Raw genomic sequence first — 14,321 nt, forward strand, 5'->3', positions numbered from 1 at the left:
TCTCTGTTACTCACTGTGTAATCACTCCTAGTCTCTGATACTGGGTCTGTAATCACTCCTAGTCTCTGTTACTCGGTCTGTAATCACTCCTAGTCTCTGTTACTGGGTCTGTAATTACTCCTAGTCTCTGTTACTCGGTCTGTAATCACACTTAGTCTCTGTTACTCCGTCTGTAATCACTCCTAGTCTCTGATACTGGGTCTGTAATCACTCCTAGTCGCTGTTACTCGGTCTGTAATCACTCTTAGTCTCTGTTACTCCGTCTGTAATCACTCCTAGTCTCTGATACTGGGTCTGTAATCACTCCTAGTCTCTGTTACTCGGTCTGTAATCACTCCTAGTCTCTGATACTGGGTCTGTAATCACTCCTAGTCGCTGTTACTCGGTCTGTAATCACTCTTAGTCTCTGTTACTCCGTCTGTAATCACTCCTAGTCTCTGATACTCGGTCTGTAATCATTCCTGGTCTCTGTTACTAGGTCTGTAATCACTCCTAGTCTCTGATACTCGGTCTGTAATCACTCCTGGTCTCTGTTACTGGGTCTGTAATCACCCCTAGTCTCTGATACTCGGTCTGTAAGCACTCCTGGTCTCTGTTACTAGGTCTGTAATCACTCCTAGTCTCTGTTACTGGGTCTGTAATCACTCCTAGTCTCTGTTACTCAGTCTGTAATCACTCCTAGTCTCTGTTACTCTGTCTGTAATCAATCCTAGTCTCTGTTACTGGGTCTGTAATCACTCTTAGTCTCTGTTACTGGGTCTGTAATCACTCCTAGTCTCTGCTACTGGTTCTGTAATCACTCTTAGTCTCTGTTACTCGGTCTGTAATCACTCTTAGTCTCTGTTACTAGGTCTGTAATCTCTCCTCGTCTCTGATACTCAGTCTGTAATCACTCCTAGTCTCTGTTACTCGGTCTGTAATCACTCCTAGTCTCTGATACTGGGTCTGTAATCACTCCTAGTCTCTGTTACTCAGTCTGTAATCACTCCTAGTCTCTGTTACTCAGTCTGTAATCACTCCTAGTCTCTGTTACTCGGTCTGTAATCACTCCTAGTCTCTGATACTGGGTCTGTAATCACTCCTAGTCTCTGTTACTCGGTCTGTAATCACTTCTAGTCTCTGATACTGGGTCTGTAATCACTCCTAGTCTCTGTTACTCGGTCTGTAATCACTCCTAGGCCTAGAAATTCATTAAGGCGCTGCCAGCTTTGCGGCCAGTTTCCGCCTAAAGAGGGCTTCTGCGCCAAAAAGGAGTTTGCGCTGATATTCAGCGCAGCGGTATTGGCGGCGGTAGCCGTTAGCGCTGCGCCGGCACCGATGACATCATCGGTGTGCGCAGTGCCCCGGTTCCGCCCCGAAACCGGCCCGATCCCCATATTTAGTTGCGGCCGCCTCTTCCGCAGCGGCCGCAAACAGCGACCAGAGAACGGGGCCGTACTCTAGCCTTAGTGGGGTGCTTTAAGGTGGAGGTGCGGCCGGCCGCTTTTTCGGCGGCCGCCTGCCCGCACCTCCTTCCCCGGCCTCCTCCAACCGCCCCCCCCCACGGCATTGCCGGCTGCTTTCCGCGAACCCGGTACTTCTCCGAGGTGCCGGGCTCATTTGCCCGCACTCTCCAGCGGCAATCTCCCCGTTGCAGGCAGCTCCCCCTTAAGAGAAGGAGGAGGCTTGCAGTACCGCAACCTGCCGCTCCGCAGCGGCTGGCGCAGCAGCGCCAAGAGCGCTGAAATTCAGTTTCAGCGCCCCAAGCGGAGGCGGGCACACCCTGGAATAGCGCCCGGTTCCGGATTGGGGCGCAGAAGCCGAATATCTGACGGTCGCTAATCGCTCCACGCCCAGCGCTAACTTTTGAGCGCTAGCCAGCTGGGCGCCCCTAACTGAATTTCTAGGCCTTAGTCTCTGTTACTCGGTCTGTAATCACTCCTGGTCTCTGTTACTGGGTCTGTAATCACTCCTAGTCTCTGATACTCGGTCTGTAATCACTCCTAGTCTCTGTTACTCGGTCTGTAATCACTCCTAGTCTCTGTTACTCGGTCTGTAATCACTCCTAGTCTCTGATACTTGGTCTGTAATCACTCCTAGTCTCTGTTACTCGGTCTGTAATCACTCCTAGTCTCTGTTACTGGGTCTGTAATCACTCCTAGTCTCTGTTACTCGGTCTGTAATCACTCCTAGTCTCTGTTACTTGGTCTGTAATCACTCCTAGTCTCTGTTACTCGGTCTGTAATCACTCCTAGTCTCTGTTACTTGGTCTGTAATCACTCCTAGTCTCTGTTATTCGGTCTGTAATCACTCCTAGTCTCTGTTACTGGGTCTGTAATCACTCCTAGTCTCTGTTACTGGGTCTGTAATCACTCCTAGTCTCTGTTACTCGGTCTGTAATCACTCCTAGTCTCTGATACTGGGTCTGTAATCACTCCTAGTCTCTGTTACTGGGTCTGTAATCACTCCTAGTCTCTGTTACTCGGTCTGTAATCACTCCTAGTCTCTGTTACTCGGTCTGTAATCACTCCTAGTCTCTGTTACTCGGTCTGTAATCACTCCTAGTCTCTGTTACTCGGTCTGTAATCACTCCTAGTCTCTGTTACTCGGTCTGTAATCACTCCTAGTCTCTGATACTCGGTCTGTAATCACTCCTAGTCTCTGTTACTCAGTCTGTAATCCCTCCTAGTCTCTGATACTCGGTCTGTAATCACTCCTAGTCTCTGTTACTCGGTCTGTAATCACTCCTAGTCTCTGTTACTGGGTCTGTAATCACTCCTAGTCTCTGTTACTGGGTCTGTAATCACTCCTAGTCTCTGATACTCGGTCTGTAATCACTCCCAGTCTCTGTTACTCAGTCTGTAATCCCTCCTAGTCTCTGATACTCGGTCTGTAATCACTCCTAGTCTCTGATACTGGGTCTGTAATCACTCCTAGTCTCTGTTACTCAGTCTGTAATCACTCCTAGTCTCTGTTACTGGGTCTGTAATCACTCCTAGTCTCTGATACTCGGTCTGTAATCACTCCTAGTCTCTGTTACTCGGTCTGTAATCACTCCTAGTCTCTGATACTCGGTCTGTAATCACTCCTAGTCTCTGTTACTCGGTCTGTAATCACTCCTAGTCTCTGTTACTGGGTCTGTAATCACTCCTAGTCTCTGATACTGGGTCTGTAATCACTCCTAGTCTCTGTTACTCGGTCTGTAATCACTCCTAGTCTCTGTTACTCGGTCTGTAATCACTCCTAGTCTCTGTTACTGGGTCTGTAATCACTCCTAGTCTCTGTTACTGGGTCTGTAATCACTCCTAGTCTCTGATACTCGATCTGTAATCACTCCTAGTCTCTGATACTCGGTCTGTAATCACTCCTAGTCTCTGTTACTCGATCTGTAATCACTCCTAGTCTCTGATACTCGGTCTGTAATCACTCCTAGTCTCTGTTACTCGGTCTGTAATCACTCCTAGTCTCTGATACTGGGTCTGTAATCACTCCTAGTCTCTGTTACTCGGTCTGTAATCACTCCTAGTCTCTGTTACTGGGTCTGTAATCACTCCTAGTCTCTGTTACTGGGTCTGTAATCACTCCTAGTCTCTGATACTCGGTCTGTAATCACTCCTAGTCTCTGTTACTGGGTCTGTAATCACTCCTATTCTCTGATACTGGGTCTGTAATCACTCCTAGTCTCTGTTACTGGGTCTGTAATCACTCCTAGTCTCTGATACTCGGTCTGTAATCACTCCTAGTCTCTGTTACTCGGTCTGTAATCACTCCTAGTCTCTGTTACTGGGTCTGTAATCACTCCTAGTCTCTGTTACTGGGTCTGTAATCACTCCTAGTCTCTGTTACTGGGTCTGTAATCACTCCTAGTCTCTGATACTGGGTCTGTAATCACTCCTAGTCTCTGTTACTCGGTCTGTAATCACTCCTAGTCTCTGTTACTGGGTCTGTAATCACTCCTAGTCTCTGTTACTGGGTCTGTAATCACTCCTAGTCTCTGTTACTGGGTCAGTAATCACTCCTAGTCTCTGTTACTCAGTCTGTAATCACTCCTAGTCTCTGTTACTGGGTCTGTAATCACTCCTAGTCTCTGTTACTGGGTCTGTAATCACTCCTAGTCTCTGATACTCGGTCTGTAATCACTCCTAGTCTCTGTTGCTAGGTCTGTAATCACTCCTAGTCTCTGTTACTCGGTCTGTAATCACTCCTAGTCTCTGTTCCTCGGTCTGTAATCACTCCTAGTCTCTGATACTCGGTCTGTAATCACTCCTAGTCTCTGTTACTCGGTCTGTAATCACTCCTAGTCTTGTTACTGGGTCTGTAATCACTCCTAGTCTCTGTTACTCAGTCTGTAATCACTCCTAGTCTTGTTACTGGGTCTGTAATCACTCCTATTCTCTGTTACGCGGTCTGTAATCACTCCTAGTCTCTGTTACTGGGTCTGTAATCACTCCTAGTCTCTGATACAGTGTCTGTAATCACTACTCGTCTCTGTTACTCGGTCTGTAATCACTCCTAGTCTCTGATACTCGGTTTGTAATCACTCCTAGTCTCTGTTACTCGGTCTGTAATCACTCCTAGTCTCTGATACTGGGTCTGTAATCACTCCTAGTCTCTGTTACTGGGTCTGTAATCACTCCTAGTCTCTGTTACTCAGTCTGTAATCACTCCTAGTCTTGTTACTGGGTCTGTAATCACTCCTATTCTCTGTTACGCGGTCTGTAATCACTCCTAGTCTCTGTTACTGGGTCTGTAATCACTCCTAGTCTCTGATACAGTGTCTGTAATCACTCCTAGTCTCTGATACTCGGTTTGTAATCACTCCTAGTCTCTGTTACTCGGTCTGTAATCACTCCTAGTCTCTGATACTGGGTCTGTAATCACTCCTAGTCTCTGTTACTCTGTCTGTAATCACTCCTAGTCTCTGTTACTCTGTCTGTAATCACTCCTAGTCTCTGTTACTCGGTCTGTAATCACTCCTAGTCTCTGTTACTCGGTCTGTAATCACTCCTAGTCTCTGTTACTCGGTCTGTAATCACTCCTAGTCTCTGTTACTGGGTCTGTAATCACTCCTAGTCTCTGTTACTCGGTCTGTAATCACTCCTAGTCTCTGTTACTCGTCCTGTAATCACTCCTAGTCTCTGATACTCGGTCTGTAATCACTCCTAGTCTCTGTTACTCGGTCTGTAATCACTCCTAGTCTCTGTTACTGGGTCTGTAACCACTCCTAGTCTCTGTTACTCGGTCTGTAATCACTCCTAGTCTCTGTTACTCGGTCTGTAAACACTCCTAGTCTCTGTTACTCGGTCTGTAATCACTCCTAGTCTCTGTTACTTGGTGTGTAATCACTCCTAGTCTCTGATACTCGGTCTGTAATCACTCCTAGTCTCTATTACTGGGTCTGTAATCACTCCTAGTCTCTGTTACTCGGTCTGTAATCACTCCTAGTCTCTGTTACTCGGTCTGTAATCACTCCTAGTCTCTGTTACTCGGTCTGTAATCACTCCTAGTCTCTGTTACTGGGTGTGTAATCACTCCTAGTCTCTGTTACTCAGTCTGTAATCACTCCTAATCTCTGATACTCGGTCTGTAATCACTCCTAGTCTCTGTTACTGGGTCTGTAATCACTCCTAGTCTCTGATACTGGGTGTGTAATCACTCCTAGTCTCTGTTACTCGGTCTGTAATCACTCCTAGTCTCTGATACTCGGTCTGTAAAACCACCTAGTCTCTGATACTGGGTCTGTAATCACTCCTAGTCTCTGATACTGGGTCTGTAATCACTCCTGGTCTCTGTTACTGGGTCTGTAATCACTCCTAGTCTCTGTTACTCGGTCTGTAATCACTCCTAGTCTCTGTTACTGGGTCTGTACTCACTCCTAGTCTCTGATACTCGGTCTGTAATCACTCCTAGTCTCTGTTACTCGGTCTGTAATCACTCCTAGTCTCTGTTACTCGGTCTGTAATCACTCCTAGTCTCTGTTACTGGGTCTGTAATCACTCCTAGTCTCTGATACTCGGTCTTTAATCACTCCTAGTCTCTGATACTCGGTCTTTAATCACTCCTAGTCTCTGATACTCGGTCTGTAATCACTCCTAGTCTCTGATACTCGGTCTGTAATCACTCCTAGTCTCTGATACTCGGTCTGTAATCACTCCTAGTCTCTGATATTCGGTCTGTAATCACTCCTAGTCTCTGTTACTGGGTCTGTAATCACTATTAGTCTTGTTACTGGGTCTGTAATCACTCCTAGTCTCTGATACTCAGTCTTTAATCATTCCTAGTCTCTGATACACCGTCTGTAATCTCTCCTAGTCTCTGATACTCGGTCTGTAGTCACTCCTAGTCTCTGATACTCGGTCTGTAGTCACTCCTAGTCTCTGATACTCGGTCTGTAATCACTCCTAATATCTGATACTCGGTCTTTAATCACGCCTAGTCTCTGATACTCGGACTGTACTCACTCCTAGTCTCTGTTACTGGGTCTGTACTCACTCCTAGTCTCTGATACTCGGTCTTTAATCACTCCTAGTCTCTGGTACTTGGTCTGTCATCATTCCTAGTCTCTGATACTTGGTCTGTAATCACTCCTAGTCTCTGTTACTGTGTCTGTAATCATTCCTAGTCTCTGATACTCGGTCTTTAATCACTCCTAGTCTCTGATACTCGGTCTGTAATCACTCCTAGTCTCTGATACTCGGTCCTTAATCACTCCTAGTCTCTGATACTCGGTCTGTAATCATTCCTAGTCTCTGATACTCTGTCTGTAATCACTCCTAGTCTCTGATACTCGGTCTTTAATCACTCCTAGTCTCTGATGCTCGGTCTTTAATCTCTCCTAGTCTCTGATACTCGGTCTGTGATCATTCCTAGTCTCTGATGCTCGGTCTTTAATCACTCCTAGTCTCTGATACTCGGTCTGTAATCATTCCTAGTCTCTGATACTTATAGAATCTTACAGCACAGAAGGGGGTCATTCAGCCCATTGTGCCTGTGCCGGCTCTTTGAAAGAGCTCTCCAATTTAGTCCCAGACCCTTCGCTCTTACCCCATAGCCCTGTAAGTGAGTTCTCATCAAGTACATGTCTGATTGCCTTTTGGAAGTTCCTCTGGATTCTGAATCCACCGTCCTTTCAGGCAGTGCATTCCAGATCATATAAACTCTCTGCCTCAAATAATTTCTCATCTTCTCCCCTCTGGTTCCTTTGCCAATTATTTTAAATCTGTGTCCTCTGGTTACCAACCCTCCTGCCACTGGAAACAGTTTCTCCTTATTTACTCTATCAAACCCCTCGTGATATTTAACACCTCTGTCTAAGGAGAGCAATCCCAGCTTCTCCAGTCTCTCCACATAACTGAAGTTCCTCATCCCTGGTACCATTCCAGTAAATCTCCTCCGCACCCTCTCCAAGGCCTTGACATCCTTCCTAAAGTGTGGTGCCCAGAATTGGACACCAGCTGAGGTCTAACCAGTGATTTGTAAAGGTTTCTTATTTAAGTCACCCTAAATTAAGTTGCACTGTTGGTGCTAGTTCACCCGATGGAATTCCTCTTTCCAATATTTTAATCGAGATGTTCTGCCATTTTCTCGGATACTCAGTGTGACAGCAGCTCTCGGTGTTGCTACAGGCAGTCAAGTCTATTCCTGACAATTGACCCTCCATAACCACAGGCAATGGGGGCGGTAGCACAGTGATAATGTTACTGGGCTAGTAATCCAGAGGCCTGGACTAATGATCCAGAGACGTGGGTTCAAATCAAAATGGGGGAATTTAAATTCAGTTAATTAAATAAATCTAGAATAAAAAGCTAGTATCTGTACTGGTGACCATGAAACTACCGGATTGTTGTAAAATCCCATCTGGTTCACTAATGCCCTTTCAGGGAGGAAATCTGCCGTTCTTACCTGGTCTGGCCTATATGTGACTCCAGACTATTAACTGCCCTCTGAAATGGCCTAGCAAGCCACTCATTTGTAACAAACAGCTACAAAAAATAAGAAGATGAATAAAACCGGATGGACCACCCAGCATTGACCTCGGCACTGGCTACAGGCACAACAACGGCACACCCAGCCCTGTCAACCCTGCAAAGTTCTCCTCACGAACATCTGAGAGCTGTCCCACAGACTAGTCAAGCAACAGCCTGATATAGTCATACTCACAGAATCATATATATGTCCCAGACTCCTCCATCACTATCCCTGGGTATGTCCTGTCCCACTGGCAGTTCAGAGGTGGAGGCACAGTAGTATACGGGAGTGGGTGGCCCTGGGAGTCCTCACCATTGAATCTGGACCCCATGAAGTCTCATGCCTTCAGGCCAAGCATGGGCAAGGAAACCTCCTGTTGATTACCACCTACCGCCCTCCCTCAGCTGATGAATCAGTATTCCTCCATGTTGAACACCATTTTGGAAGAAGCACTGAGAGTAGCAAGGGCGCAGAATGTACTCTGGGTGGGGGACTTCAATGTTCATCACCAAGAGTGGCTCGGTAACACCACTACTGACCGAGCTGGCCGAGTCCTGAAGGACATAACTGCCAGACTGGGCCTGTGGCAGGTGGTGAGAGAACCAACATGAGGGAAAAACCTACTTGAGCTCGTCCTCACCAATCTACCTGTTGCAGATGCAGATGCACCTGTCCATGACAGCATTGGTAGCAGTGACCACCACACAGTCATTGTGGAGACAAAGTCCTGTCTTCACATTGAGGACACACTCCATCATGTTGTGTGGCCCATGGGATCCAAGGCAAAGTGGCAAGTTGGATCCAAAATTGGCTCAGAGGCAGGAAACAAAGGGTAATGGCCGAAGAGTGTTTTTGTGACTGGATGGCTGTTTCCAGTGGGGTTCCACAGGGCTCAGTACTGGGTCCTCTGCTTTTTGTGGTATATATCAATGATTTGGACTTGAATGTAGGAAGAATTGAGGCAGAAGATCAACCATGATCTCACTGAATGGCAGAGCAGGCTCGAAGGGCCGAATGGCCTACTCCTGTTCCTATTTCCTATATTCTTAAGAAGTTTGCAGATGATACAAAAATTGGCGATGTGGTTAATAATGAAGAAGAAAGCTGCAGACCGCAGCAAGATATCAATGGACTAGTCAGGTGGGCAGAACAGTGGCAAATGGAATTCAATCTGGAGAAGTGTGAGGTAATGTATTTGGGGAGGGCTAACAAGGAAAGGGAATACATTATAAATGATAGAACACTGAGTAGTGTAGAGGAACAGCGGGACCTTGGAGTGCATGTCCACAGATCCCTGAAGGTAGCAGGACAGGTAGATAAGGTGGTTAAGAAGGCATACGGGATACTTGCCTTTATTAGACGAGACATAGAATATAAGAGCAGGGAGGTTATGCTTGAACTGTATAAAACACTAGTTAGGCTGCAGCTAGAATACTGCGTACAGTTCTGGTCACATTACAGGAGAGATGTGATTGCACTAGAGAGGGTGCAGAGGAGATTTACGAGGACGTTGCCTGGGCTGGGGAATTTTAGCTATGAGGAAAGATTGGATAGGCTGGGGTTGTTTTCTTTGGAACAGAGGAGGCTGAGGGAAGACTTAATTGAGGTGTATAAAATTATGAGGGGCCCAGATAGAGTGGATAGGAAGGAACTATTTCCCTTAGCAGAGGGGTCAATACCAGGGGCATAGATTTAAAGTAATTGGGAGAAGGATTAGAGGGGAGTTGAGGAGAACTTTTTTCACCCAGAGGATTGTGTGGGTCTGGAACTCACTGCCTGAAAGGGTGGTCGAGGCAGGAACCCTCATCACATTTAAAAAGTACTTGGATATGCACTTGAAGTGCCGAAACCTACAGGGCTACGGACCAAGAGCTGGAAAGTGGGATTCGGGTGGAGAGCTCTTTGTCGGCCGGCACGGACAAGATGGGCCGAATGGCCTCCTTCTGTGCTGTAAATTTCTATGATTCTATGATCTATATATATCTACATTGTGTCAGCTGTGGCACCCTCACCTCTGAGTCAGAGGTTGTGGGTTCAAGTCCCACTCCAGGAACTTGAGCCCATAAAGCTAGGCTGACACTCCAGTGCAGTGCTGAGGGAGCGATGTACTGTTGGAGGTGCCGTCTTTCAGATGAGATGCTAAACTGAGGCCCTGTCTGCTCTCTCAGGTGGACGTAAAAGATCCAATGGCACTATTTCCAAGAAGAGCGGGGGAGTTCTCCCCGGTGTCCTGGCCAATATTTATCCCTCAATCAACAAAACAAAAACAGATGATCTGGTCATTATCACATTGCTGTTTGTGGGAGCTTGCTGTGCGCAAATTGGCTGCCGCGTTTCCCACATTACAACAGTGACTACACCAAAAAAATACTTCATTGGCTGTAAAGCGCTTTGAGACATCCAGCGGTCGTGAAAGGTGCTATAGAAATGCAAGTCTTTCTTACATCGGTCATAGATCTAGACCAGTTGGGCTGAATGGCCCATTTCTGTGCTGTAGACTCTATGTAATCTACATATAATTTAAATTCATTGTGAACATTTTAGCCACATATAATTTCATGCATATGTCATTATGTGTACATTTCATGTGTGTATATAATATATATCCATGCTAAATGGGATAGATTCAGAACAGACCTAGCAGCTCAAAACTGGGCATCCATGAGGCGCTGTGGGCCATCAGCAGCAGCAGAATTGTATTCCACCACAATCTGTAACCTCATGGCCCGGCATATCCCTCACTCTACCATTACCATCAAGCCAGGGGACCAACCCTGGTTCAATAAGGGGTGTAGAAGAGCATGCCAGGAGCAGTACCTAAAAATGAGGTGCCAACCAGGGAAGCTGCAACACAGGACTACATGCATGCTAAACAGCAGAAGCAGCATGCTATAGACAGGGCTAAGCTATCCCACAATCAACGGATCAAATCAAAGCTCTGCAGTCCTGCCACATCCAGTTGTGAATTTCAAAATTCTCATCCTTGTTTTCAAATCCCTCCATGACCTCGCCTCTTCCTATCTCTGTAATCTCCTTCAGCCCCACAACCCCGCAAGATATCTGCGCTCCTCAAATTCTGCCCTCTTGAGCATCCCTGATTATAATCGCTCAACCATTGGTGGTCGTGCCCTAAGCTCTGGAATTCCCTCCCGAAACCTTGCTACCTCTCTTAAGACGCTCTTTAAAACCTTCCTGTTTGACCAAGCTTTTGGTCACCTACCCTAATTCATCCTTATGTGGATCGGTGTCAAATTTGTTGTATTAAAATACTCCTGTGCAGCGCCTTGGGATGTTTTACTATGTTAAAGTCGCTATATAAATACAAGTTGTTGTTGTTGTTGTTGTTGTGAACAGTGGTGGACAATTAAACAACTAACGGGAGGAGGAGGCTCCATGAATATCCCCATCCTCAATGATGGTGGAGCCCAGCACGTGAGTGCAAAAGACAAGGCTGAAGCATCTGCAACCATCTTCAGCCAGAAGTGCCGAGTGGATGATCCCTATCGGCCTCCTCCTGAGGTCCCCACCATCACAGAAGCCAGTCTTCAGCCAATTCAATTAACTCCACGTGATATCAAGAAACGGCTGAGCGCACTGGATACAGCAAAGGCTATGGGCCCTGACAACATCCCGGCTGTCGTGCTGAAGACCTGTGCTCCAGAACTAGCCGCGCCTCTAGCCAAGCTGTTCCAGTACAGCTACAACACTGGCACCTACCTGACAATGTGGAAAACTGCCCAGTATGTACTGTCCACAAAAAGCAGGACAAATCCAATAGTCCTATTACCGCCCCATCAGTCTACTCTCAATCATCAGCAAAGTGATGGAAGGTGTCGTCGACAGTGCTATCAAGCAGCACTTACTCACCAATAACCTGCTCACTGATGCCCAGTTTAGGTTCCGCCAAGACCACTCGGATCCCAACCTCATTACAGCCTTGGTCCAAACATGGACAAAGGAGCTGAATTCCAGCGGTGAGGTGAGAGTGACTGCCCTTGACATCAAGGCAGCATTTGACTGAGTGTGGCATCAAGGAGCCCTAGTAAAACTGAAGTCAATGGGAATCGGGGGGGGAAACTCTCCAATGGCTGGAGTCATACCTAGCACAAAGGAAGATGGTTGTGGTTGTTGGAGGTCAATCATCTCAGCACCAGGACATCGCTGCAGGAGTTCCTCAGGGCAGTGTCCAAGACCCAACCATCTTCAGCTGCTTCATCAATGAGCTTCCCTCCATCATAAGGTCAGAAGTGGGGATGTTTGCTGATGACTGCACAGTGTTCAGTGTCATTCACAACTCCTCAGATAATGAAGCAGTCCATGCCCGCATGCAACAAGACCTGGATGACGTTCAGGCTTGGGCAGATAAGTGGTAGGTAACATTCACGCCTCAGAAGTGCTAGGCAATGACTATCTCCAACAAGCGAGAGTCTAACCACCGCCCCATGACATTCAATGGCATTACCATCGCCGAATCCCTCACCATCAACATCCTGGGGGTCACCATTGACCAGAAACTTAAATGAACCAGTCACATAAATACTGTGGCAACAAGAGCAGGTCAGAGGCTGGGTATTCTGTGGCAAGTGTCTCACCTCCTGACTCCCCAAAGCCTTTCCACCATCTACAACGCACAAGTCAGGAGTGTGATGGAATACTCTCCACTTGCCTGGATGAGTGCAGCTCCAACAGCACTCAAGGAGCTCAACACCATCCAGGACAAAGCAGCCCGCTTGATCGGCAGCCCATCCACCACCTTAAACATTCACTCCCTCCACCACCGGCGTACCGTGGCTGCAGTGTGTACCATCTACAAGATGCACTGCAGCAACTCGCCAAGGCTTCTTCGGCAGCACCTCCCAAACCTGCGACCTCTTCCACCTAGAAGGACAAGGGCAGCAGGCGCATGGGAACACCACCACCTCCAAGTTCCCCTCCAAGTTACACACCATCCTGACTTGGAAGCATATCGCCGATCCTTCATCATCGCTGGGTCAAAATCCTGGAACTCCCTACCTAACAGCACTGTGGGAGCACCTTCACCACACGGACTGCAGCTGTTCAAGATGGTGGCTCACCACCACCTTCTCAAGGGCAATGAGGGATGGGCAATAAATGCTGGCCTTGCCAGCGACGCCCAGATCCCATAAACAAATCCGCTGTACCGACAGTCAGTGATCAGTGACCCTCGTGGACTGTGCGAACAATAACTGCATCACAAGTCTCTCTGCAGATCTCTGAGAGAGATTCAAGTTTTGCCTCAGACACCTTGTAAATTTTCACCATTCTTTTTTGCTTCTTTTAAAGCTTTCTCTATCGTGTCAGTCATGGCTTAGTGGGTCACATTCTCGCCTCTGAATCAGAAAGTTGTGGGTTCATGTCACATTCCAGAAACCTTAACACAAATCCAGGCTGGCATTCCAGTGTAGTACTGAGGGAGTGCTGCACTGTCGGAGGTGCTGCCTTTCAGATGAGATGTTAAACTGAAGCCCCATCTACCCGCTCAGGTGGATGTAAAAGATCCCATGGCACTATTCGAAGAAGAGCAGGGGAGTTCTCCCCGGTGTCCTGGACCAATATTTATCCCTCAACTAACATCACTAAAATAGGTTATCTGGTCATTATCACATTGCTGTGTGGGATCTTGCTGTGCACAAATTGGCTGCCGTATTTCCCACATTACAACAGTGACTACACTTCAAAAGTGCTTCATGGCCATCAAGTGTTTTGGGACGTCCTGAGGTTGTGAAAGATGCTGTAAATCGTTATAAATGCACCCCCACTCAGTCGGGGGAGGGGAGAATGTTCTCTGTTATTTGTTTACGGATCACCAACATCCAGTGCACGAGAGAAATCGGCCTCATCATCTGCCAATTGTTTATTCATTGATTATAGATAAATGATCCATTGTTTATTTCTTTCAAGGCTGTAATTATCTTCATCCTCATTCATCTTCCCGTTATTCCACAAGGGATGGTGGTTGAGGAATGAGAACTGGAACAGGGTGGATTAAACAAAGGGAATAGGGTTCACAGTGTCAGTGTGAGGGAGGGGCGGAGAGTCCAGGGAAGCTGGGGCTTCACAGTGTCAGTGTGAGGGAGGGGCGGAGAGTCCAGGGGAGCTGGGGGTTCACAGTGTCAGTGTGAGGGAGGGGCGGAGAGTCCAGGGGAACTGGGGGTTCACAGTGTCAGTGTGAGGGAGGGGCGGAAAGTCCAGGGGAGCTGGGGGTTCACAGTGTCAGTGTGAGGGAGGGGCAGAGAGTCCAGGGGAGCTGGGGGTTCACAGTGTCAGTGTGAGGGAGGGGCGGAGAGTCCAGGGGAGCTGGGTGTTCACAGTGTCAGTGTGAGGGAGGGGCAGAGAGTCCAGGGGAGCTGGGG

Source organism: Somniosus microcephalus, chromosome 8 (genome assembly GCF_052327205.1).
Source record: "Somniosus microcephalus isolate GS21.2 chromosome 8, FLI_Smic_1.0, whole genome shotgun sequence".
Lineage (NCBI taxonomy): Eukaryota > Metazoa > Chordata > Chondrichthyes > Squaliformes > Somniosidae > Somniosus > Somniosus microcephalus.